At 46.4% G+C, this 24,979-nt stretch overlaps 10 non-coding genes across 10 annotated transcripts; all 10 read left to right on the top strand.

The window, feature by feature from the left end:
- The first annotated feature begins 323 nt into the window (after window positions 1–323).
- TRNAA-CGC (transfer RNA alanine (anticodon CGC)) lies at window positions 324–395 on the top strand. The gene has a single exon. It is a non-coding gene; the product is annotated as a tRNA-Ala (tRNA).
- A 2,399-nt stretch (window positions 396–2,794) lies between these two features.
- Window positions 2,795–2,866, top strand: TRNAA-CGC (transfer RNA alanine (anticodon CGC)). The gene has a single exon. It is a non-coding gene; the product is annotated as a tRNA-Ala (tRNA).
- A 2,399-nt stretch (window positions 2,867–5,265) lies between these two features.
- Window positions 5,266–5,337, top strand: TRNAA-CGC (transfer RNA alanine (anticodon CGC)). The gene has a single exon. It is a non-coding gene; the product is annotated as a tRNA-Ala (tRNA).
- Window positions 5,338–7,738: 2,401 nt separating this feature from the next.
- On the top strand, window positions 7,739–7,810 carry TRNAA-CGC (transfer RNA alanine (anticodon CGC)). Its single transcript has one exon. It is a non-coding gene; the product is annotated as a tRNA-Ala (tRNA).
- Window positions 7,811–10,211: 2,401 nt separating this feature from the next.
- On the top strand, window positions 10,212–10,283 carry TRNAA-CGC (transfer RNA alanine (anticodon CGC)). The gene has a single exon. It is a non-coding gene; the product is annotated as a tRNA-Ala (tRNA).
- A 2,395-nt stretch (window positions 10,284–12,678) lies between these two features.
- TRNAA-CGC (transfer RNA alanine (anticodon CGC)) lies at window positions 12,679–12,750 on the top strand. Its single transcript has one exon. It is a non-coding gene; the product is annotated as a tRNA-Ala (tRNA).
- Window positions 12,751–15,149: 2,399 nt separating this feature from the next.
- On the top strand, window positions 15,150–15,221 carry TRNAA-CGC (transfer RNA alanine (anticodon CGC)). Its single transcript has one exon. It is a non-coding gene; the product is annotated as a tRNA-Ala (tRNA).
- A 2,397-nt stretch (window positions 15,222–17,618) lies between these two features.
- Window positions 17,619–17,690, top strand: TRNAA-CGC (transfer RNA alanine (anticodon CGC)). The gene has a single exon. It is a non-coding gene; the product is annotated as a tRNA-Ala (tRNA).
- A 2,393-nt stretch (window positions 17,691–20,083) lies between these two features.
- On the top strand, window positions 20,084–20,155 carry TRNAA-CGC (transfer RNA alanine (anticodon CGC)). Its single transcript has one exon. It is a non-coding gene; the product is annotated as a tRNA-Ala (tRNA).
- Window positions 20,156–22,554: 2,399 nt separating this feature from the next.
- TRNAA-CGC (transfer RNA alanine (anticodon CGC)) lies at window positions 22,555–22,626 on the top strand. The gene has a single exon. It is a non-coding gene; the product is annotated as a tRNA-Ala (tRNA).
- The last annotated feature ends 2,353 nt before the right edge of the window (window positions 22,627–24,979 follow it).

Raw genomic sequence — 24,979 nt, 5'->3', positions numbered from 1 at the left:
CAGTGGTAGAGCACTTGCTTTGCATGGATGAGGCCCTGGGTCCAATCCCTGGCATCTCCAATTGTTTCCCTTTTTTTGACTGTCATATGGTCTCTGTCCACGAGATGGCTCTTTGAGCACGGTAATCCTCTGGTGGAATACTTCCCCTGGAAGTCATCTCTTATGGAGAAGCATAATGCACACTGCTTCAGCTGACCATGTGCTTTTCCAGTCTTGCTCCCGTTTTCCCTGGTCTTTTGCTAGTGCTTCAGTTGGCAGCATATTTTGACCGGAAGAATTCTCCCAGGAAAAGATGTCTGCAGGACAGGCCCACTGCACACCGAGGGGATGTAGCTCAGTGGTAGAGCGCATGCTTCGCATGTATGAGGTCCCGGGTTCAATCCCCGGCATCTCCATTTGCATAAACATCAGTGTGATTTTGTCCCGGTTATTTTGTATTTCACACTGCAACTCGGGCCATGATTATAGGATCATCGACATTCATATCTATTTGTCTGAGAAAACGCTGGTGCCCGTATGGCAAACCTGCCTATAATATATCACTGAGGTTTACGTCCCTGCCAGTGTCAACATCCTGTATGCCTTCACAATCACTACAAATAGAAATGCACAGAGAGAAACATCACACCACAGTTTTAACGGTGCAGAATCGTGAAAGTATTGGCATTGCCTTGCGTTTCTTTTCAGTCGATTGTTTTGGTTCCGAATGTATAGCTCCACCATTGTACCTTTGTAGCATATGATGCCTAGCTTTAAAAATAATTTGTTTTCACTGGATGTGGCCACAGATGTGCCTCTGTTGTCAACCTAAGTCGATCAGGTTCTGTAACTTGTTAGTTTTGAGCTGGAATATCCTACCAGCTCTGCTGCTGGGGCCTATCTCTGGCTTCTAAAAGCAAAAGTCTTGAACATATTGATATTTTTCATTAGTTGGTCAGGGGAATTGCATGGGGGGGCAGCCTTTCTGCATGTTTCTATGGACAACCAGACACAGGTGGCTCTAAAATGAAGTCTGCCATTTGGAAACTCCAATTCGACAGTTACCGTCAGTTCTGGGCGCTGTTAGTCCCAAGCAGCCAGCCAGCATCTGGTAGATTTCACAGTTCCTTGCTGGCAGTGGGGATGTAACTCAGTGGTAGAGCACATACTTGGGAAGTATGAGGCCACAGGTTCGATCCCAGGCATCTCCATGTGATATTTTTCCTCAATTGTGGGCTTTTTATCCTGTACATAGGAATTAGGATGATGTGTTCTTTTGCCATACTAAATCCTGTTCCTGAACGTCTTCTCTTTGGAGCCGATGATTGTGGACATGCACGGTGCACCATGCTTCAGTGTGATGTCTGCTTTTTTCATTGGAAGCCTGTTAGCCTGATCTCTTACCGGGATGACACAAGGCAGACTCGTTCAGACAGAGGGGCATTGGCTGAAAATAGTGTCTCCACCGGTCCCCCTGCTAGGCAGTGGTGTCATTCTGAGGTGCTGTGCACGCTCACCAACTATCACCCCCTCTGACCTTTCCCACCGCAGAACACCCTGAATGCATTCAGCGGGTTATGCTTCATTCTAGGGCTGCAATGGATCGCCTAGTGGCAAAACCAATGGAAGCACCATTGACCTTCCGCAGAATTCCACTGCTTGTCTGCCTAGAGAAGCGACATCTGCCGAGTGTGCTAGGGACACTCATGACGGCAGAGCTATAGAGTGGTGGGTCCACGTTGCTTTCCACTAGCCAGCAAATACAGAAGGACATCCGAAAGAGGTGTCAGTCTATCTAGCAACATATGTGGGCTTTCGGCTGGAGGAATTCCTGCGCGAAATGGTGCTATCTCATTTTTGGTGTTTGAAGACATACATATATATATATATATATATATATATATATATTTATTTTTTCTCCATAACTACACTTCTCAAATCTGGGGCATCTATCCGAGATGGCTGTGTCACATTATGTGATGTCTCAGGCACCAACGTGATGAGATCGACCTGGCGCTTTAACTTTGTCATTGTAAGTAGTAAGATGTAATTTGGCAGTTGTCATGTTTTTTCATATGCACTACTGCAAACCCCTTTCCTTACTTAGCCCACTCCCTCCTGAAGCTTTTAGGTGTGATGAGGAAGCGTCCTCTCAGCGGGGATGTAGCTCAGTGGTAGAGCGCATGCTTTGCATGTATGAGGACCTGGGGCATTTCCACTTGTTTCTCTTTTTGACTGTCATATGATCTCTATCCACTAGATGGCCCTTTGAGCACAGTAATCCTCTGGTGGAAATCTTCCCCTGGAAGTCATCTCTTATGGAGAAGCAAAATGCACACTGCTTCAGTGTGACCATGAGGTTTTCCATTCTTGCTCCAGTTTTCCCTGCTCTTTTGCTAGTGCTTCACTCGGCAGAATGTTTTGACCAGAAGAGTTCTCCCTGAAAATTATGTCTGCGGGACAGACACACTGCATACCGAGGGGATGTAGCTCAGTGGTAGAGCACTTGCTTTGCATGGATGAGGCCCTGGGTCCAATCCCTGGCATCTCCAATTGTTTCCCTTTTTTTGACTGTCATATGGTCTCTGTCCACGAGATGGCTCTTTGAGCACGGTAATCCTCTGGTGGAATACTTCCCCTGGAAGTCATCTCTTATGGAGAAGCATAATGCACACTGCTTCAGCTGACCATGTGCTTTTCCAGTCTTGCTCCCGTTTTCCCTGGTCTTTTGCTAGTGCTTCAGTTGGCAGCATATTTTGACCGGAAGAATTCTCCCAGGAAAAGATGTCTGCAGGACAGGCCCACTGCACACCGAGGGGATGTAGCTCAGTGGTAGAGCGCATGCTTCGCATGTATGAGGTCCCGGGTTCAATCCCCGGCATCTCCATTTGCATAAACATCAGTGTGATTTTGTCCCGGTTATTTTGTATTTCACACTGCAACTCGGGCCATGATTATAGGATCATCGACATTCATATCTATTTGTCTGAGAAAACGCTGGTGCCCGTATGGCAAACCTGCCTATAATATATCACTGAGGTTTACGTCCCTGCCAGTGTCAACATCCTGTATGCCTTCACAATCACTACAAATAGAAATGCACAGAGAGAAACATCACACCACAGTTTTAACGGTGCAGAATCGTGAAAGTATTGGCATTGCCTTGCGTTTCTTTTCAGTCGATTGTTTTGGTTCCGAATGTATAGCTCCACCATTGTACCTTTGTAGCATATGATGCCTAGCTTTAAAAATAATTTGTTTTCACTGGATGTGGCCACAGATGTGCCTCTGTTGTCAACCTAAGTCGATCAGGTTCTGTAACTTGTTAGTTTTGAGCTGGAATATCCTACCAGCTCTGCTGCTGGGGCCTATCTCTGGCTTCTAAAAGCAAAAGTCTTGAACATATTGATATTTTTCATTAGTTGGTCAGGGGAATTGCATGGGGGGGCAGCCTTTCTGCATGTTTCTATGGACAACCAGACACAGGTGGCTCTAAAATGAAGTCTGCCATTTGGAAACTCCAATTCGACAGTTACCGTCAGTTCTGGGCGCTGTTAGTCCCAAGCAGCCAGCCAGCATCTGGTAGATTTCACAGTTCCTTGCTGGCAGTGGGGATGTAACTCAGTGGTAGAGCACATACTTGGGAAGTATGAGGCCACAGGTTCGATCCCAGGCATCTCCATGTGATATTTTTCCTCAATTGTGGGCTTTTTATCCTGTACATAGGAATTAGGATGATGTGTTCTTTTGCCATACTAAATCCTGTTCCTGAACGTCTTCTCTTTGGAGCCGATGATTGTGGACATGCACGGTGCACCATGCTTCAGTGTGATGTCTGCTTTTTTCATTGGAAGCCTGTTAGCCTGATCTCTTACCGGGATGACACAAGGCAGACTCGTTCAGACAGAGGGGCATTGGCTGAAAATAGTGTCTCCACCGGTCCCCCTGCTAGGCAGTGGTGTCATTCTGAGGTGCTGTGCACGCTCACCAACTATCACCCCCTCTGACCTTTCCCACCGCAGAACACCCTGAATGCATTCAGCGGGTTATGCTTCATTCTAGGGCTGCAATGGATCGCCTAGTGGCAAAACCAATGGAAGCACCATTGACCTTCCGCAGAATTCCACTGCTTGTCTGCCTAGAGAAGCGACATCTGCCGAGTGTGCTAGGGACACTCATGACGGCAGAGCTATAGAGTGGTGGGTCCACGTTGCTTTCCACTAGCCAGCAAATACAGAAGGACATCCGAAAGAGGTGTCAGTCTATCTAGCAACATATGTGGGCTTTCGGCTGGAGGAATTCCTGCGCGAAATGGTGCTATCTCATTTTTGGTGTTTGAAGACATACATATATATATATATATATATATATATATATATTTATTTTTTCTCCATAACTACACTTCTCAAATCTGGGGCATCTATCCGAGATGGCTGTGTCACATTATGTGATGTCTCAGGCACCAACGTGATGAGATCGACCTGGCGCTTTAACTTTGTCATTGTAAGTAGTAAGATGTAATTTGGCAGTTGTCATGTTTTTTCATATGCACTACTGCAAACCCCTTTCCTTACTTAGCCCACTCCCTCCTGAAGCTTTTAGGTGTGATGAGGAAGCGTCCTCTCAGCGGGGATGTAGCTCAGTGGTAGAGCGCATGCTTTGCATGTATGAGGACCTGGGGCATTTCCACTTGTTTCTCTTTTTGACTGTCATATGATCTCTATCCACTAGATGGCCCTTTGAGCACAGTAATCCTCTGGTGGAAATCTTCCCCTGGAAGTCATCTCTTATGGAGAAGCAAAATGCACACTGCTTCAGTGTGACCATGAGGTTTTCCATTCTTGCTCCAGTTTTCCCTGCTCTTTTGCTAGTGCTTCACTCGGCAGAATGTTTTGACCAGAAGAGTTCTCCCTGAAAATTATGTCTGCGGGACAGACACACTGCATACCGAGGGGATGTAGCTCAGTGGTAGAGCACTTGCTTTGCATGGATGAGGCCCTGGGTCCAATCCCTGGCATCTCCAATTGTTTCCCTTTTTTTGACTGTCATATGGTCTCTGTCCACGAGATGGCTCTTTGAGCACGGTAATCCTCTGGTGGAATACTTCCCCTGGAAGTCATCTCTTATGGAGAAGCATAATGCACACTGCTTCAGCTGACCATGTGCTTTTCCAGTCTTGCTCCCGTTTTCCCTGGTCTTTTGCTAGTGCTTCAGTTGGCAGCATATTTTGACCGGAAGAATTCTCCCAGGAAAAGATGTCTGCAGGACAGGCCCACTGCACACCGAGGGGATGTAGCTCAGTGGTAGAGCGCATGCTTCGCATGTATGAGGTCCCGGGTTCAATCCCCGGCATCTCCATTTGCATAAACATCAGTGTGATTTTGTCCCGGTTATTTTGTATTTCACACTGCAACTCGGGCCATGATTATAGGATCATCGACATTCATATCTATTTGTCTGAGAAAACGCTGGTGCCCGTATGGCAAACCTGCCTATAATATATCACTGAGGTTTACGTCCCTGCCAGTGTCAACATCCTGTATGCCTTCACAATCACTACAAATAGAAATGCACAGAGAGAAACATCACACCACAGTTTTAACGGTGCAGAATCGTGAAAGTATTGGCATTGCCTTGCGTTTCTTTTCAGTCGATTGTTTTGGTTCCGAATGTATAGCTCCACCATTGTACCTTTGTAGCATATGATGCCTAGCTTTAAAAATAATTTGTTTTCACTGGATGTGGCCACAGATGTGCCTCTGTTGTCAACCTAAGTCGATCAGGTTCTGTAACTTGTTAGTTTTGAGCTGGAATATCCTACCAGCTCTGCTGCTGGGGCCTATCTCTGGCTTCTAAAAGCAAAAGTCTTGAACATATTGATATTTTTCATTAGTTGGTCAGGGGAATTGCATGGGGGGGCAGCCTTTCTGCATGTTTCTATGGACAACCAGACACAGGTGGCTCTAAAATGAAGTCTGCCATTTGGAAACTCCAATTCGACAGTTACCGTCAGTTCTGGGCGCTGTTAGTCCCAAGCAGCCAGCCAGCATCTGGTAGATTTCACAGTTCCTTGCTGGCAGTGGGGATGTAACTCAGTGGTAGAGCACATACTTGGGAAGTATGAGGCCACAGGTTCGATCCCAGGCATCTCCATGTGATATTTTTCCTCAATTGTGGGCTTTTTATCCTGTACATAGGAATTAGGATGATGTGTTCTTTTGCCATACTAAATCCTGTTCCTGAACGTCTTCTCTTTGGAGCCGATGATTGTGGACATGCACGGTGCACCATGCTTCAGTGTGATGTCTGCTTTTTTCATTGGAAGCCTGTTAGCCTGATCTCTTACCGGGATGACACAAGGCAGACTCGTTCAGACAGAGGGGCATTGGCTGAAAATAGTGTCTCCACCGGTCCCCCTGCTAGGCAGTGGTGTCATTCTGAGGTGCTGTGCACGCTCACCAACTATCACCCCCTCTGACCTTTCCCACCGCAGAACACCCTGAATGCATTCAGCGGGTTATGCTTCATTCTAGGGCTGCAATGGATCGCCTAGTGGCAAAACCAATGGAAGCACCATTGACCTTCCGCAGAATTCCACTGCTTGTCTGCCTAGAGAAGCGACATCTGCCGAGTGTGCTAGGGACACTCATGACGGCAGAGCTATAGAGTGGTGGGTCCACGTTGCTTTCCACTAGCCAGCAAATACAGAAGGACATCCGAAAGAGGTGTCAGTCTATCTAGCAACATATGTGGGCTTTCGGCTGGAGGAATTCCTGCGCGAAATGGTGCTATCTCATTTTTGGTGTTTGAAGACATACATATATATATATATATATATATATATATATATATTTATTTTTTCTCCATAACTACACTTCTCAAATCTGGGGCATCTATCCGAGATGGCTGTGTCACATTATGTGATGTCTCAGGCACCAACGTGATGAGATCGACCTGGCGCTTTAACTTTGTCATTGTAAGTAGTAAGATGTAATTTGGCAGTTGTCATGTTTTTTCATATGCACTACTGCAAACCCCTTTCCTTACTTAGCCCACTCCCTCCTGAAGCTTTTAGGTGTGATGAGGAAGCGTCCTCTCAGCGGGGATGTAGCTCAGTGGTAGAGCGCATGCTTTGCATGTATGAGGACCTGGGGCATTTCCACTTGTTTCTCTTTTTGACTGTCATATGATCTCTATCCACTAGATGGCCCTTTGAGCACAGTAATCCTCTGGTGGAAATCTTCCCCTGGAAGTCATCTCTTATGGAGAAGCAAAATGCACACTGCTTCAGTGTGACCATGAGGTTTTCCATTCTTGCTCCAGTTTTCCCTGCTCTTTTGCTAGTGCTTCACTCGGCAGAATGTTTTGACCAGAAGAGTTCTCCCTGAAAATTATGTCTGCGGGACAGACACACTGCATACCGAGGGGATGTAGCTCAGTGGTAGAGCACTTGCTTTGCATGGATGAGGCCCTGGGTCCAATCCCTGGCATCTCCAATTGTTTCCCTTTTTTTGACTGTCATATGGTCTCTGTCCACGAGATGGCTCTTTGAGCACGGTAATCCTCTGGTGGAATACTTCCCCTGGAAGTCATCTCTTATGGAGAAGCATAATGCACACTGCTTCAGCTGACCATGTGCTTTTCCAGTCTTGCTCCCGTTTTCCCTGGTCTTTTGCTAGTGCTTCAGTTGGCAGCATATTTTGACCGGAAGAATTCTCCCAGGAAAAGATGTCTGCAGGACAGGCCCACTGCACACCGAGGGGATGTAGCTCAGTGGTAGAGCGCATGCTTCGCATGTATGAGGTCCCGGGTTCAATCCCCGGCATCTCCATTTGCATAAACATCAGTGTGATTTTGTCCCGGTTATTTTGTATTTCACACTGCAACTCGGGCCATGATTATAGGATCATCGACATTCATATCTATTTGTCTGAGAAAACGCTGGTGCCCGTATGGCAAACCTGCCTATAATATATCACTGAGGTTTACGTCCCTGCCAGTGTCAACATCCTGTATGCCTTCACAATCACTACAAATAGAAATGCACAGAGAGAAACATCACACCACAGTTTTAACGGTGCAGAATCGTGAAAGTATTGGCATTGCCTTGCGTTTCTTTTCAGTCGATTGTTTTGGTTCCGAATGTATAGCTCCACCATTGTACCTTTGTAGCATATGATGCCTAGCTTTAAAAATAATTTGTTTTCACTGGATGTGGCCACAGATGTGCCTCTGTTGTCAACCTAAGTCGATCAGGTTCTGTAACTTGTTAGTTTTGAGCTGGAATATCCTACCAGCTCTGCTGCTGGGGCCTATCTCTGGCTTCTAAAAGCAAAAGTCTTGAACATATTGATATTTTTCATTAGTTGGTCAGGGGAATTGCATGGGGGGGCAGCCTTTCTGCATGTTTCTATGGACAACCAGACACAGGTGGCTCTAAAATGAAGTCTGCCATTTGGAAACTCCAATTCGACAGTTACCGTCAGTTCTGGGCGCTGTTAGTCCCAAGCAGCCAGCCAGCATCTGGTAGATTTCACAGTTCCTTGCTGGCAGTGGGGATGTAACTCAGTGGTAGAGCACATACTTGGGAAGTATGAGGCCACAGGTTCGATCCCAGGCATCTCCATGTGATATTTTTCCTCAATTGTGGGCTTTTTATCCTGTACATAGGAATTAGGATGATGTGTTCTTTTGCCATACTAAATCCTGTTCCTGAACGTCTTCTCTTTGGAGCCGATGATTGTGGACATGCACGGTGCACCATGCTTCAGTGTGATGTCTGCTTTTTTCATTGGAAGCCTGTTAGCCTGATCTCTTACCGGGATGACACAAGGCAGACTCGTTCAGACAGAGGGGCATTGGCTGAAAATAGTGTCTCCACCGGTCCCCCTGCTAGGCAGTGGTGTCATTCTGAGGTGCTGTGCACGCTCACCAACTATCACCCCCTCTGACCTTTCCCACCGCAGAACACCCTGAATGCATTCAGCGGGTTATGCTTCATTCTAGGGCTGCAATGGATCGCCTAGTGGCAAAACCAATGGAAGCACCATTGACCTTCCGCAGAATTCCACTGCTTGTCTGCCTAGAGAAGCGACATCTGCCGAGTGTGCTAGGGACACTCATGACGGCAGAGCTATAGAGTGGTGGGTCCACGTTGCTTTCCACTAGCCAGCAAATACAGAAGGACATCCGAAAGAGGTGTCAGTCTATCTAGCAACATATGTGGGCTTTCGGCTGGAGGAATTCCTGCGCGAAATGGTGCTATCTCATTTTTGGTGTTTGAAGACATACATATATATATATATATATATATATATATATATATTTATTTTTTCTCCATAACTACACTTCTCAAATCTGGGGCATCTATCCGAGATGGCTGTGTCACATTATGTGATGTCTCAGGCACCAACGTGATGAGATCGACCTGGCGCTTTAACTTTGTCATTGTAAGTAGTAAGATGTAATTTGGCAGTTGTCATGTTTTTTCATATGCACTACTGCAAACCCCTTTCCTTACTTAGCCCACTCCCTCCTGAAGCTTTTAGGTGTGATGAGGAAGCGTCCTCTCAGCGGGGATGTAGCTCAGTGGTAGAGCGCATGCTTTGCATGTATGAGGACCTGGGGCATTTCCACTTGTTTCTCTTTTTGACTGTCATATGATCTCTATCCACTAGATGGCCCTTTGAGCACAGTAATCCTCTGGTGGAAATCTTCCCCTGGAAGTCATCTCTTATGGAGAAGCAAAATGCACACTGCTTCAGTGTGACCATGAGGTTTTCCATTCTTGCTCCAGTTTTCCCTGCTCTTTTGCTAGTGCTTCACTCGGCAGAATGTTTTGACCAGAAGAGTTCTCCCTGAAAATTATGTCTGCGGGACAGACACACTGCATACCGAGGGGATGTAGCTCAGTGGTAGAGCACTTGCTTTGCATGGATGAGGCCCTGGGTCCAATCCCTGGCATCTCCAATTGTTTCCCTTTTTTTGACTGTCATATGGTCTCTGTCCACGAGATGGCTCTTTGAGCACGGTAATCCTCTGGTGGAATACTTCCCCTGGAAGTCATCTCTTATGGAGAAGCATAATGCACACTGCTTCAGCTGACCATGTGCTTTTCCAGTCTTGCTCCCGTTTTCCCTGGTCTTTTGCTAGTGCTTCAGTTGGCAGCATATTTTGACCGGAAGAATTCTCCCAGGAAAAGATGTCTGCAGGACAGGCCCACTGCACACCGAGGGGATGTAGCTCAGTGGTAGAGCGCATGCTTCGCATGTATGAGGTCCCGGGTTCAATCCCCGGCATCTCCATTTGCATAAACATCAGTGTGATTTTGTCCCGGTTATTTTGTATTTCACACTGCAACTCGGGCCATGATTATAGGATCATCGACATTCATATCTATTTGTCTGAGAAAACGCTGGTGCCCGTATGGCAAACCTGCCTATAATATATCACTGAGGTTTACGTCCCTGCCAGTGTCAACATCCTGTATGCCTTCACAATCACTACAAATAGAAATGCACAGAGAGAAACATCACACCACAGTTTTAACGGTGCAGAATCGTGAAAGTATTGGCATTGCCTTGCGTTTCTTTTCAGTCGATTGTTTTGGTTCCGAATGTATAGCTCCACCATTGTACCTTTGTAGCATATGATGCCTAGCTTTAAAAATAATTTGTTTTCACTGGATGTGGCCACAGATGTGCCTCTGTTGTCAACCTAAGTCGATCAGGTTCTGTAACTTGTTAGTTTTGAGCTGGAATATCCTACCAGCTCTGCTGCTGGGGCCTATCTCTGGCTTCTAAAAGCAAAAGTCTTGAACATATTGATATTTTTCATTAGTTGGTCAGGGGAATTGCATGGGGGGGCAGCCTTTCTGCATGTTTCTATGGACAACCAGACACAGGTGGCTCTAAAATGAAGTCTGCCATTTGGAAACTCCAATTCGACAGTTACCGTCAGTTCTGGGCGCTGTTAGTCCCAAGCAGCCAGCCAGCATCTGGTAGATTTCACAGTTCCTTGCTGGCAGTGGGGATGTAACTCAGTGGTAGAGCACATACTTGGGAAGTATGAGGCCACAGGTTCGATCCCAGGCATCTCCATGTGATATTTTTCCTCAATTGTGGGCTTTTTATCCTGTACATAGGAATTAGGATGATGTGTTCTTTTGCCATACTAAATCCTGTTCCTGAACGTCTTCTCTTTGGAGCCGATGATTGTGGACATGCACGGTGCACCATGCTTCAGTGTGATGTCTGCTTTTTTCATTGGAAGCCTGTTAGCCTGATCTCTTACCGGGATGACACAAGGCAGACTCGTTCAGACAGAGGGGCATTGGCTGAAAATAGTGTCTCCACCGGTCCCCCTGCTAGGCAGTGGTGTCATTCTGAGGTGCTGTGCACGCTCACCAACTATCACCCCCTCTGACCTTTCCCACCGCAGAACACCCTGAATGCATTCAGCGGGTTATGCTTCATTCTAGGGCTGCAATGGATCGCCTAGTGGCAAAACCAATGGAAGCACCATTGACCTTCCGCAGAATTCCACTGCTTGTCTGCCTAGAGAAGCGACATCTGCCGAGTGTGCTAGGGACACTCATGACGGCAGAGCTATAGAGTGGTGGGTCCACGTTGCTTTCCACTAGCCAGCAAATACAGAAGGACATCCGAAAGAGGTGTCAGTCTATCTAGCAACATATGTGGGCTTTCGGCTGGAGGAATTCCTGCGCGAAATGGTGCTATCTCATTTTTGGTGTTTGAAGACATACATATATATATATATATATATATATATATTTATTTTTTCTCCATAACTACACTTCTCAAATCTGGGGCATCTATCCGAGATGGCTGTGTCACATTATGTGATGTCTCAGGCACCAACGTGATGAGATCGACCTGGCGCTTTAACTTTGTCATTGTAAGTAGTAAGATGTAATTTGGCAGTTGTCATGTTTTTTCATATGCACTACTGCAAACCCCTTTCCTTACTTAGCCCACTCCCTCCTGAAGCTTTTAGGTGTGATGAGGAAGCGTCCTCTCAGCGGGGATGTAGCTCAGTGGTAGAGCGCATGCTTTGCATGTATGAGGACCTGGGGCATTTCCACTTGTTTCTCTTTTTGACTGTCATATGATCTCTATCCACTAGATGGCCCTTTGAGCACAGTAATCCTCTGGTGGAAATCTTCCCCTGGAAGTCATCTCTTATGGAGAAGCAAAATGCACACTGCTTCAGTGTGACCATGAGGTTTTCCATTCTTGCTCCAGTTTTCCCTGCTCTTTTGCTAGTGCTTCACTCGGCAGAATGTTTTGACCAGAAGAGTTCTCCCTGAAAATTATGTCTGCGGGACAGACACACTGCATACCGAGGGGATGTAGCTCAGTGGTAGAGCACTTGCTTTGCATGGATGAGGCCCTGGGTCCAATCCCTGGCATCTCCAATTGTTTCCCTTTTTTTGACTGTCATATGGTCTCTGTCCACGAGATGGCTCTTTGAGCACGGTAATCCTCTGGTGGAATACTTCCCCTGGAAGTCATCTCTTATGGAGAAGCATAATGCACACTGCTTCAGCTGACCATGTGCTTTTCCAGTCTTGCTCCCGTTTTCCCTGGTCTTTTGCTAGTGCTTCAGTTGGCAGCATATTTTGACCGGAAGAATTCTCCCAGGAAAAGATGTCTGCAGGACAGGCCCACTGCACACCGAGGGGATGTAGCTCAGTGGTAGAGTGCATGCTTCGCATGTATGAGGTCCCGGGTTCAATCCCCGGCATCTCCATTTGCATAAACATCAGTGTGATTTTGTCCCGGTTATTTTGTATTTCACACTGCAACTCGGGCCATGATTATAGGATCATCGACATTCATATCTATTTGTCTGAGAAAACGCTGGTGCCCGTATGGCAAACCTGCCTATAATATATCACTGAGGTTTACGTCCCTGCCAGTGTCAACATCCTGTATGCCTTCACAATCACTACAAATAGAAATGCACAGAGAGAAACATCACACCACAGTTTTAACGGTGCAGAATCGTGAAAGTATTGGCATTGCCTTGCGTTTCTTTTCAGTCGATTGTTTTGGTTCCGAATGTATAGCTCCACCATTGTACCTTTGTAGCATATGATGCCTAGCTTTAAAAATAATTTGTTTTCACTGGATGTGGCCACAGATGTGCCTCTGTTGTCAACCTAAGTCGATCAGGTTCTGTAACTTGTTAGTTTTGAGCTGGAATATCCTACCAGCTCTGCTGCTGGGGCCTATCTCTGGCTTCTAAAAGCAAAAGTCTTGAACATATTGATATTTTTCATTAGTTGGTCAGGGGAATTGCATGGGGGGGCAGCCTTTCTGCATGTTTCTATGGACAACCAGACACAGGTGGCTCTAAAATGAAGTCTGCCATTTGGAAACTCCAATTCGACAGTTACCGTCAGTTCTGGGCGCTGTTAGTCCCAAGCAGCCAGCCAGCATCTGGTAGATTTCACAGTTCCTTGCTGGCAGTGGGGATGTAACTCAGTGGTAGAGCACATACTTGGGAAGTATGAGGCCACAGGTTCGATCCCAGGCATCTCCATGTGATATTTTTCCTCAATTGTGGGCTTTTTATCCTGTACATAGGAATTAGGATGATGTGTTCTTTTGCCATACTAAATCCTGTTCCTGAACGTCTTCTCTTTGGAGCCGATGATTGTGGACATGCACGGTGCACCATGCTTCAGTGTGATGTCTGCTTTTTTCATTGGAAGCCTGTTAGCCTGATCTCTTACCGGGATGACACAAGGCAGACTCGTTCAGACAGAGGGGCATTGGCTGAAAATAGTGTCTCCACCGGTCCCCCTGCTAGGCAGTGGTGTCATTCTGAGGTGCTGTGCACGCTCACCAACTATCACCCCCTCTGACCTTTCCCACCGCAGAACACCCTGAATGCATTCAGCGGGTTATGCTTCATTCTAGGGCTGCAATGGATCGCCTAGTGGCAAAACCAATGGAAGCACCATTGACCTTCCGCAGAATTCCACTGCTTGTCTGCCTAGAGAAGCGACATCTGCCGAGTGTGCTAGGGACACTCATGACGGCAGAGCTATAGAGTGGTGGGTCCACGTTGCTTTCCACTAGCCAGCAAATACAGAAGGACATCCGAAAGAGGTGTCAGTCTATCTAGCAACATATGTGGGCTTTCGGCTGGAGGAATTCCTGCGCGAAATGGTGCTATCTCATTTTTGGTGTTTGAAGACATACATATATATATATATATATATATATATATATATTTATTTTTTCTCCATAACTACACTTCTCAAATCTGGGGCATCTATCCGAGATGGCTGTGTCACATTATGTGATGTCTCAGGCACCAACGTGATGAGATCGACCTGGCGCTTTAACTTTGTCATTGTAAGTAGTAAGATGTAATTTGGCAGTTGTCATGTTTTTTCATATGCACTACTGCAAACCCCTTTCCTTACTTAGCCCACTCCCTCCTGAAGCTTTTAGGTGTGATGAGGAAGCGTCCTCTCAGCGGGGATGTAGCTCAGTGGTAGAGCGCATGCTTTGCATGTATGAGGACCTGGGGCATTTCCACTTGTTTCTCTTTTTGACTGTCATATGATCTCTATCCACTAGATGGCCCTTTGAGCACAGTAATCCTCTGGTGGAAATCTTCCCCTGGAAGTCATCTCTTATGGAGAAGCAAAATGCACACTGCTTCAGTGTGACCATGAGGTTTTCCATTCTTGCTCCAGTTTTCCCTGCTCTTTTGCTAGTGCTTCACTCGGCAGAATGTTTTGACCAGAAGAGTTCTCCCTGAAAATTATGTCTGCGGGACAGACACACTGCATACCGAGGGGATGTAGCTCAGTGGTAGAGCACTTGCTTTGCATGGATGAGGCCCTGGGTCCAATCCCTGGCATCTCCAATTGTTTCCCTTTTTTTGACTGTCATATGGTCTCTGTCCACGAGATGGCTCTTTGAGCACGGTAATCCTCTGGTGGAATACTTCCCCTGGAAGTCATCTCTTATGGAGAAGCATAATGCACACTGCTTCAGCTGACCATGTGCTTTTCCAGTCTTGCTCCCGTTTTCCCTGGTCTTTTGCTAGTGCTTCAGTTGGCAGCATATTTTGACCGGAAGAATTCTCCCAGGAAAAGATGTCTGCAGGACAGGCCCACTGCACACCGAGGGGATGTAGCTCAGTGGTAGAGCGCATGCTTCGCATGTATGAGGTCCCGGGTTCAATCCCCGGCATCTCCATTTGCATAAACATCAGTGTGATTTTGTCCCGGTTATTTTGTATTTCACACTGCAACTCGGGCCATGATTATAGGATCATCGACATTCATATCTATTTGTCTGAGAAAACGCTGGTGCCCGTATGGCAAACCTGCCTATAATATATCACTGAGGTTTACGTCCCTGCCAGTGTCAACATCCTGTATGCCTTCACAATCACTACAAATAGAAATGCACAGAGAGAAACATCACACCACAGTTTTAACGGTGCAGAATCGTGAAAGTATTGGCATTGCCTTGCGTTTCTTTTCAGTCGATTGTTTTGGTTCCGAATGTATAGCTCCACCATTGTACCTTTGTAGCATATGATGCCTAGCTTTAAAAATAATTTGTTTTCACTGGATGTGGCCACAGATGTGCCTCTGTTGTCAACCTAAGTCGATCAGGTTCTGTAACTTGTTAGTTTTGAGCTGGAATATCCTACCAGCTCTGCTGCTGGGGCCTATCTCTGGCTTCTAAAAGCAAAAGTCTTGAACATATTGATATTTTTCATTAGTTGGTCAGGGGAATTGCATGGGGGGGCAGCCTTTCTGCATGTTTCTATGGACAACCAGACACAGGTGGCTCTAAAATGAAGTCTGCCATTTGGAAACTCCAATTCGACAGTTACCGTCAGTTCTGGGCGCTGTTAGTCCCAAGCAGCCAGCCAGCATCTGGTAGATTTCACAGTTCCTTGCTGGCAGTGGGGATGTAACTCAGTGGTAGAGCACATACTTGGGAAGTATGAGGCCACAGGTTCGATCCCAGGCATCTCCATGTGATATTTTTCCTCAATTGTGGGCTTTTTATCCTGTACATAGGAATTAGGATGATGTGTTCTTTTGCCATACTAAATCCTGTTCCTGAACGTCTTCTCTTTGGAGCCGATGATTGTGGACATGCACGGTGCACCATGCTTCAGTGTGATGTCTGCTTTTTTCATTGGAAGCCTGTTAGCCTGATCTCTTACCGGGATGACACAAGGCAGACTCGTTCAGACAGAGGGGCATTGGCTGAAAATAGTGTCTCCACCGGTCCCCCTGCTAGGCAGTGGTGTCATTCTGAGGTGCTGTGCACGCTCACCAACTATCACCCCCTCTGACCTTTCCCACCGCAGAACACCCTGAATGCATTCAGCGGGTTATGCTTCATTCTAGGGCTGCAATGGATCGCCTAGTGGCAAAACCAATGGAAGCACCATTGACCTTCCGCAGAATTCCACTGCTTGTCTGCCTAGAGAAGCGACATCTGCCGAGTGTGCTAGGGACACTCATGACGGCAGAGCTATAGAGTGGTGGGTCCACGTTGCTTTCCACTAGCCAGCAAATACAGAAGGACATCCGAAAGAGGTGTCAGTCTATCTAGCAACATATGTGGGCTTTCGGCTGGAGGAATTCCTGCGCGAAATGGTGCTATCTCATTTTTGGTGTTTGAAGACATACATATATATATATATATATATATATATATATTTATTTTTTCTCCATAACTACACTTCTCAAATCTGGGGCATCTATCCGAGATGGCTGTGTCACATTATGTGATGTCTCAGGCACCAACGTGATGAGATCGACCTGGCGCTTTAACTTTGTCATTGTAAGTAGTAAGATGTAATTTGGCAGTTGTCATGTTTTTTCATATGCACTACTGCAAACCCCTTTCCTTACTTAGCCCACTCCCTCCTGAAGCTTTTAGGTGTGATGAGGAAGCGTCCTCTCAGCGGGGATGTAGCTCAGTGGTAGAGCGCATGCTTTGCATGTATGAGGACCTGGGGCATTTCCACTTGTTTCTCTTTTTGACTGTCATATGATCTCTATCCACTAGATGGCCCTTTGAGCACAGTAATCCTCTGGTGGAAATCTTCCCCTGGAAGTCATCTCTTATGGAGAAGCAAAATGCACACTGCTTCAGTGTGACCATGAGGTTTTCCATTCTTGCTCCAGTTTTCCCTGCTCTTTTGCTAGTGCTTCACTCGGCAGAATGTTTTGACCAGAAGAGTTCTCCCTGAAAATTATGTCTGCGGGACAGACACACTGCATACCGAGGGGATGTAGCTCAGTGGTAGAGCACTTGCTTTGCATGGATGAGGCCCTGGGTCCAATCCCTGGCATCTCCAATTGTTTCCCTTTTTTTGACTGTCATATGGTCTCTGTCCACGAGATGGCTCTTTGAGCACGGTAATCCTCTGGTGGAATACTTCCCCTGGAAGTCATCTCTTATGGAGAAGCATAATGCACACTGCTTCAGCTGACCATGTGCTTTTCCAGTCTTGCTCCCGTTTTCCCTGGTCTTTTGCTAGTGCTTCAGTTGGCAGCATATTTTGACCGGAAGAATTCTCCCAGGAAAAGATGTCTGCAGGACAGGCCCACTGCACACCGAGGGGATGTAGCTCAGTGGTAGAGCGCATGCTTCGCATGTATGAGGTCCCGGGTTCAATCCCCGGCATCTCCATTTGCATAAACATCAGTGTGATTTTGTCCCGGTTATTTTGTATTTCACACTGCAACTCGGGCCATGATTATAGGATCATCGACATTCATATCTATTTGTCTGAGAAAACGCTGGTGCCCGTATGGCAAACCTGCCTATAATATATCACTGAGGTTTACGTCCCTGCCAGTGTCAACATCCTGTATGCCTTCACAATCACTACAAATAGAAATGCACAGAGAGAAACATCACACCACAGTTTTAACGGTGCAGAATCGTGAAAGTATTGGCATTGCCTTGCGTTTCTTTTCAGTCGATTGTTTTGGTTCCGAATGTATAGCTCCACCATTGTACCTTTGTAGCATATGATGCCTAGCTTTAAAAATAATTTGTTTTCACTGGATGTGGCCACAGATGTGCCTCTGTTGTCAACCTAAGTCGATCAGGTTCTGTAACTTGTTAGTTTTGAGCTGGAATATCCTACCAGCTCTGCTGCTGGGGCCTATCTCTGGCTTCTAAAAGCAAAAGTCTTGAACATATTGATATTTTTCATTAGTTGGTCAGGGGAATTGCATGGGGGGGCAGCCTTTCTGCATGTTTCTATGGACAACCAGACACAGGTGGCTCTAAAATGAAGTCTGCCATTTGGAAACTCCAATTCGACAGTTACCGTCAGTTCTGGGCGCTGTTAGTCCCAAGCAGCCAGCCAGCATCTGGTAGATTTCACAGTTCCTTGCTGGCAGTGGGGATGTAACTCAGTGGTAGAGCACATACTTGGGAAGTATGAGGCCACAGGTTCGATCCCAGGCATCTCCATGTGATATTTTTCCTCAATTGTGGGCTTTTTATCCTGTACATAGGAATTAGGATGATGTGTTCTTTTGCCATACTAAATCCTGTTCCTGAACGTCTTCTCTTTGGAGCCGATGATTGTGGACATGCACGGTGCACCATGCTTCAGTGTGATGTCTGCTTTTTTCATTGGAAGCCTGTTAGCCTGATCTCTTACCGGGATGACACAAGGCAGACTCGTTCAGACAGAGGGGCATTGGCTGAAAATAGTGTCTCCACCGGTCCCCCTGCTAGGCAGTGGTGTCATTCTGAGGTGCTGTGCACGCTCACCAACTATCACCCCCTCTGACCTTTCCCACCGCAGAACACCCTGAATGCATTCAGCGGGTTATGCTTCATTCTAGGGCTGCAATGGATCGCCTAGTGGCAAAACCAATGGAAGCACCATTGACCTTCCGCAGAATTCCACTGCTTGTCTGCCTAGAGAAGCGACATCTGCCGAGTGTGCTAGGGACACTCATGACGGCAGAGCTATAGAGTGGTGGGTCCACGTTGCTTTCCACTAGCCAGCAAATACAGAAGGACATCCGAAAGAGGTGTCAGTCTATCTAGCAACATATGTGGGCTTTCGGCTGGAGGAATTCCTGCGCGAAATGGTGCTATCTCATTTTTGGTGTTTGAAGACATACATATATATATATATATATATATGTATTTATTTTTTCTCCATAACTACACTTCTCAAATCTGGGGCATCTATCCGAGATGGCTGTGTCACATTATGTGATGTCTCAGGCACCAACGTGATGAGATCGACCTGGCGCTTTAACTTTGTCATTGTAAGTAGTAAGATGTAATTTGGCAGTTGTCATGTTTTTTCATATGCACTACTGCAAACCCCTTTCCTTACTTAGCCCACTCCCTCCTGAAGCTTTTAGGTGTGATGAGGAAGCGTCCTCTCAGTGGGGATGTAGCTCAGTGGTAGAGCGCATGCTTTGCATGTATGAGGACCTGGGGCATTTCCACTTGTTTCTCTTTTTGACTGTCATATGATCTCTATCCACTAGATGGCCCTTTGAGCACAGTAATCCTCTGGTGGAAATCTTCCCCTGGAAGTCATCTCTTATGGAGAAGCAAAATGCACACTGCTTCAGTGTGACCATGAGGTTTTCCATTCTTGCTCCAGTTTTCCCTGCTCTTTTGCTAGTGCTTCACTCGGCAGAATGTTTTGACCAGAAGAGTTCTCCCTGAAAATTATGTCTGCGGGACAGACACACTGCATACCGAGGGGATGTAGCTCAGTGGTAGAGCACTTGCTTTGCATGGATGAGGCCCTGGGTCCAATCCCTGGCATCTCCAATTGTTTCCCTTTTTTTGACTGTCATATGGTCTCTGTCCACGAGATGGCTCTTTGAGCACGGTAATCCTCTGGTGGAATACTTCCCCTGGAAGTCATCTCTTATGGAGAAGCATAATGCACACTGCTTCAGCTGACCATGTGCTTTTCCAGTCTTGCTCCCGTTTTCCCTGGTCTTTTGCTAGTGCTTCAGTTGGCAGCATATTTTGACCGGAAGAATTCTCCCAGGAAAAGATGTCTGCAGGACAGGCCCACTGCACACCGAGGGGATGTAGCTCAGTGGTAGAGCGCATGCTTCGCATGTATGAGGTCCCGGGTTCAATCCCCGGCATCTCCATTTGCATAAACATCAGTGTGATTTTGTCCCGGTTATTTTGTATTTCACACTGCAACTCGGGCCATGATTATAGGATCATCGACATTCATATCTATTTGTCTGAGAAAACGCTGGTGCCCGTATGGCAAACCTGCCTATAATATATCACTGAGGTTTACGTCCCTGCCAGTGTCAACATCCTGTATGCCTTCACAATCACTACAAATAGAAATGCACAGAGAGAAACATCACACCACAGTTTTAACGGTGCAGAATCGTGAAAGTATTGGCATTGCCTTGCGTTTCTTTTCAGTCGATTGTTTTGGTTCCGAATGTATAGCTCCACCATTGTACCTTTGTAGCATATGATGCCTAGCTTTAAAAATAATTTGTTTTCACTGGATGTGGCCACAGATGTGCCTCTGTTGTCAACCTAAGTCGATCAGGTTCTGTAACTTGTTAGTTTTGAGCTGGAATATCCTACCAGCTCTGCTGCTGGGGCCTATCTCTGGCTTCTAAAAGCAAAAGTCTTGAACATATTGATATTTTTCATTAGTTGGTCAGGGGAATTGCATGGGGGGGCAGCCTTTCTGCATGTTTCTATGGACAACCAGACACAGGTGGCTCTAAAATGAAGTCTGCCATTTGGAAACTCCAATTCGACAGTTACCGTCAGTTCTGGGCGCTGTTAGTCCCAAGCAGCCAGCCAGCATCTGGTAGATTTCACAGTTCCTTGCTGGCAGTGGGGATGTAACTCAGTGGTAGAGCACATACTTGGGAAGTATGAGGCCACAGGTTCGATCCCAGGCATCTCCATGTGATATTTTTCCTCAATTGTGGGCTTTTTATCCTGTACATAGGAATTAGGATGATGTGTTCTTTTGCCATACTAAATCCTGTTCCTGAACGTCTTCTCTTTGGAGCCGATGATTGTGGACATGCACGGTGCACCATGCTTCAGTGTGATGTCTGCTTTTTTCATTGGAAGCCTGTTAGCCTGATCTCTTACCGGGATGACACAAGGCAGACTCGTTCAGACAGAGGGGCATTGGCTGAAAATAGTGTCTCCACCGGTCCCCCTGCTAGGCAGTGGTGTCATTCTGAGGTGCTGTGCACGCTCACCAACTATCACCCCCTCTGACCTTTCCCACCGCAGAACACCCTGAATGCATTCAGCGGGTTATGCTTCATTCTAGGGCTGCAATGGATCGCCTAGTGGCAAAACCAATGGAAGCACCATTGACCTTCCGCAGAATTCCACTGCTTGTCTGCCTAGAGAAGCGACATCTGCCGAGTGTGCTAGGGACACTCATGACGGCAGAGCTATAGAGTGGTGGGTCCACGTTGCTTTCCACTAGCCAGCAAATACAGAAGGACATCCGAAAGAGGTGTCAGTCTATCTAGCAACATATGTGGGCTTTCGGCTGGAGGAATTCCTGCGCGAAATGGTGCTATCTCATTTTTGGTGTTTGAAGACATACATATATATATATATATATATATATATATATATTTATTTTTTCTCCATAACTACACTTCTCAAATCTGGGGCATCTATCCGAGATGGCTGTGTCACATTATGTGATGTCTCAGGCACCAACGTGATGAGATCGACCTGGCGCTTTAACTTTGTCATTGTAAGTAGTAAGATGTAATTTGGCAGTTGTCATGTTTTTTCATATGCACTACTGCAAACCCCTTTCCTTACTTAGCCCACTCCCTCCTGAAGCTTTTAGGTGTGATGAGGAAGCGTCCTCTCAGCGGGGATGTAGCTCAGTGGTAGAGCGCATGCTTTGCATGTATGAGGACCTGGGGCATTTCCACTTGTTTCTCTTTTTGACTGTCATATGATCTCTATCCACTAGATGGCCCTTTGAGCACAGTAATCCTCTGGTGGAAATCTTCCCCTGGAAGTCATCTCTTATGGAGAAGCAAAATGCACACTGCTTCAGTGTGACCATGAGGTTTTCCATTCTTGCTCCAGTTTTCCCTGCTCTTTTGCTAGTGCTTCACTCGGCAGAATGTTTTGACCAGAAGAGTTCTCCCTGAAAATTATGTCTGCGGGACAGACACACTGCATACCGAGGGGATGTAGCTCAGTGGTAGAGCACTTGCTTTGCATGGATGAGGCCCTGGGTCCAATCCCTGGCATCTCCAATTGTTTCCCTTTTTTTGACTGTCATATGGTCTCTGTCCACGAGATGGCTCTTTGAGCACGGTAATCCTCTGGTGGAATACTTCCCCTGGAAGTCATCTCTTATGGAGAAGCATAATGCACACTGCTTCAGCTGACCATGTGCTTTTCCAGTCTTGCTCCCGTTTTCCCTGGTCTTTTGCTAGTGCTTCAGTTGGCAGCATATTTTGACCGGAAGAATTCTCCCAGGAAAAGATGTCTGCAGGACAGGCCCACTGCACACCGAGTGGATGTAGCTCAGTGGTAGAGCGCATGCTTCGCATGTATGAGGTCCCGGGTTCAATCCCCGGCATCTCCATTTGCATAAACATCAGTGTGATTTTGTCCCGGTTATTTTGTATTTCACACTGCAACTCGGGCCATGATTATAGGATCATCGACATTCATATCTATTTGTCTGAGAAAACGCTGGTGCCCGTATGGCAAACCTGCCTATAATATATCACTGAGGTTTACGTCCCTGCCAGTGTCAACATCCTGTATGCCTTCACAATCACTACAAATAGAAATGCACAGAGAGAAACATCACACCACAGTTTTAACGGTGCAGAATCGTGAAAGTATTGGCATTGCCTTGCGTTTCTTTTCAGTCGATTGTTTTGGTTCCGAATGTATAGCTCCACCATTGTACCTTTGTAGCATATGATGTCTAGCTTTAAAAATAATTTGTTTTCACTGGATGTGGCCACAGATGTGCCTCTGTTGTCAACCTAAGTCGATCAGGTTCTGTAACTTGTTAGTTTTGAGCTGGAATATCCTACCAGCTCTGCTGCTGGGGCCTATCTCTGGCTTCTAAAAGCAAAAGTCTTGAACATATTGATATTTTTCATTAGTTGGTCAGGGGAATTGCATGGGGGGGCAGCCTTTCTGCATGTTTCTATGGACAACCAGACACAGGTGGCTCTAAAATGAAGTCTGCCATTTGGAAACTCCAATTCGACAGTTACCGTCAGTTCTGGGCGCTGTTAGTCCCAAGCAGCCAGCCAGCATCTGGTAGATTTCACAGTTCCTTGCTGGCAGTGGGGATGTAACTCAGTGGTAGAGCACATACTTGGGAAGTATGAGGCCACAGGTTCGATCCCAGGCATCTCCATGTGATATTTTTCCTCAATTGTGGGCTTTTTATCCTGTACATAGGAATTAGGATGATGTGTTCTTTTGCCATACTAAATCCTGTTCCTGAACGTCTTCTCTTTGGAGCCGATGATTGTGGACATGCACGGTGCACCATGCTTCAGTGTGATGTCTGCTTTTTTCATTGGAAGCCTGTTAGCCTGATCTCTTACCGGGATGACACAAGACAGACTCGTTCAGACAGAGGGGCATTGGCTGAAAATAGTGTCTCCACCGGTCCCCCTGCTAGGCAGTGGTGTCATTCTGAGGTGCTGTGCACGCTCACCAACTATCACCCCCTCTGACCTTTCCCACCGCAGAACACCCTGAATGCATTCAGCGGGTTATGCTTCATTCTAGGGCTGCAATGGATCGCCTAGTGGCAAAACCAATGGAAGCACCATTGACCTTCCGCAGAATTCCACTGCTTGTCTGCCTAGAGAAGCGACATCTGCCGAGTGTGCTAGGGACACTCATGACGGCAGAGCTATAGAGTGGTGGGTCCACGTTGCTTTCCACTAGCCAGCAAATACAGAAGGACATCCGAAAGAGGTGTCAGTCTATCTAGCAACATATGTGGGCTTTCGGCTGGAGGAATTCCTGCGCGAAATGGTGCTATCTCATTTTTGGTGTTTGAAGACATACATATATATATATATATATATATATATATATTTATTTTTTCTCCATAACTACACTTCTCAAATCTGGGGCATCTATCCGAGATGGCTGTGTCACATTATGTGATGTCTCAGGCACCAACGTGATGAGATCGACCTGGCGCTTTAACTTTGTCATTGTAAGTAGTAAGATGTAATTTGGCAGTTGTCATGTTTTTTCATATGCACTACTGCAAACCCCTTTCCTTACTTAGCCCACTCCCTCCTGAAGCTTTTAGGTGTGATGAGGAAGCGTCCTCTCAGCGGGGATGTAGCTCAGTGGTAGAGCGCATGCTTTGCATGTATGAGGACCTGGGGCATTTCCACTTGTTTCTCTTTTTGACTGTCATATGATCTCTATCCACTAGATGGCCCTTTGAGCACAGTAATCCTCTGGTGGAAATCTTCCCCTGGAAGTCATCTCTTATGGAGAAGCAAAATGCACACTGCTTCAGTGTGACCATGAGGTTTTCCATTCTTGCTCCAGTTTTCCCTGCTCTTTTGCTAGTGCTTCACTCGGCAGAATGTTTTGACCAGAAGAGTTCTCCCTGAAAATTATGTCTGCGGGACAGACACACTGCATACCGAGGGGATGTAGCTCAGTGGTAGAGCACTTGCTTTGCATGGATGAGGCCCTGGGTCCAATCCCTGGCATCTCCAATTGTTTCCCTTTTTTTGACTGTCATATGGTCTCTGTCCACGAGATGGCTCTTTGAGCACGGTAATCCTCTGGTGGAATACTTCCCCTGGAAGTCATCTCTTATGGAGAAGCATAATGCACACTGCTTCAGCTGACCATGTGCTTTTCCAGTCTTGCTCCCGTTTTCCCTGGTCTTTTGCTAGTGCTTCAGTTGGCAGCATATTTTGACCGGAAGAATT

Source organism: Ambystoma mexicanum (assembly GCF_040938575.1).
Source record: "Ambystoma mexicanum isolate Mex_15411 chromosome 12 unlocalized genomic scaffold, UKY_AmexF1_1 Mex_chr12_unloc.1, whole genome shotgun sequence".
In the NCBI taxonomy this organism is placed as follows: domain Eukaryota; kingdom Metazoa; phylum Chordata; class Amphibia; order Caudata; family Ambystomatidae; genus Ambystoma; species Ambystoma mexicanum.
This window is presented reverse-complemented; position numbering and strand designations above follow the sequence as displayed.